This window comes from Neomonachus schauinslandi, chromosome 2 (genome assembly GCF_002201575.2).
Source record: "Neomonachus schauinslandi chromosome 2, ASM220157v2, whole genome shotgun sequence".
NCBI lineage: Eukaryota > Metazoa > Chordata > Mammalia > Carnivora > Phocidae > Neomonachus > Neomonachus schauinslandi.
Genome location: NC_058404.1, coordinates 173,304,018 through 173,305,915, shown reverse-complemented (window position 1 = coordinate 173,305,915; position 1,898 = coordinate 173,304,018).

Sequence of the window (1,898 nt, the reverse complement as noted above, 5' to 3'; positions counted from 1 at the left end):
AAAAAAAAATAAAAAGCACAGCCCTTTAGTATTGTGGGCTGCAAGGATAAGTAAATAAACTAACTGTGAGCTTTTTGCCTTAGGCTTGGGCTAGCAAGTTCTTAGACCATGTGGGGACAGTGCAGGATTAAAAGAATTGTCACAGGAAAAAATGTGGAGAGTATAATGATATATTTTACATACTAAGGGTAAGTGCAGAAAAGAAAAGGGCGTTTTATAAAGGGAGATAAAAATCAAGCAAGGACAAATTTGTTACATTTAAAGTGACTGCAGATTATCCCAGTGGAGGGGTCCTGTAAGTCAGATTGGAAACTAATGAAATAAAGTTTAAGACTGTAGATTGAGAAGGCAGACGGGAAGGAGTTCAGCTCTCATCTGGGCCATTCTAGCTGTGTGTGCTTGGGCAACTTTTATTATAAACATTACTGAGTTACAATAAGGGCTGAAGATATTTACTGGTGAGGAAACAGTGTGAGACTGACAGAGGAGACCAGGAAAGTGAGCTGGCAGGTGAGGCAGGGATATGGGTCCAATGACCGAATTTTTAAAGATATTCAGGAAATGAAAGCACAGAAGCAAATACATAAGATAGATGAGAAGAGTACTGAATGAGCTGAAAGATTTGGGAATATATAGACTTAGGGAAGGGAGAGAATTTAGAAGAGTGATAATGGTACCACGAGATTGAGGATGGTAAGAACCCACTCAACAACTAAAATATTATCATGAGCATTTCAATATATTTGTGGGAGAAGAGACTACATAATTCTTGGTTAAAATGTAGTGAATGATAGAGAAATGGAAAATAAGTCAACAGTGTTGATTTAAGGAGGTCAGGTCAATAGCATAACTTAGAATCTTGGAAATTACAAGCATTTGAAAGCCACCTAACATTTACATTGTGGTCACTTTGCTTGTATCATTATATTCTAGATATAAGAAAGTTGATGTTGCTTCAAGCTTGCATTAATTTATAACACATGGTATATGCAATAATTATAAAACTTTGTCCTAAAGGAGACAAAAGAATAAGGAAAACACAGTTCTCTCATGCTTACTCTCTTTTTTAAAAAAAGATTTTATTTATTTATTTGAGAGAGAGAGAGAACTCAAACGGGGGCGGGGAGGGGCAGAGGGAGAAGCAGACTCCCTGCTGAGCAGGGAGCCTGATGAGGGGCTTGATCCTAGAACCCTGAGATCATGACCCAAGCCAAAGGCATACGCTTAACCAACTGCTTACTTTATCTCTTGTATGGTACTAATGGCAGTTGACTTTATGAAGTACCACTGCTCATGGCTGATTACAGAGGGCCTGGATTTAAAATCTGGCTCTGCAATCTTCCAGATGCATGAGCCTGAAAACATCAAAGCAATGCTTCTGTTTTCTCATCTAGAGAATCAAAGTAACAACACCGCTTACTTTATAGGATGTCCTGGACATCCTATAAGCAAGTTAATACATGTTGAACACTTAGAAATGTGTGTTGAACATAATAAGATCTTACTCAAATGTTAGCTATTATTGTTAGATAATTTATTTCTTGTAGTAATCTCTGTCTTCTGACTTTTCTCAATATGACTAGTTTAAAATTTTGAGTCCATGTATCATATAAAAAACACTTGTTTGTAGATTTGCAAATCAAGTCTCTGGAATTTAAGTCACTGAATTGGTTTGTCTGAATTTTGGCTAAAATACACTTAAATATACCATAATAACCATTATATGTACTATAATTTTGAACCATATTAGTCATAATGTTAATGCTAGCCTGTGGCTAGGTATTTCCCCAGATAAATGAATTCTCTACTGCCTCTACTTCTTTGTGCCACTATGTCCAAGGGTAGCCACAACTGACTAGGCAAATCTATCCTATATACAGCCCATACTTTAGCTCCCC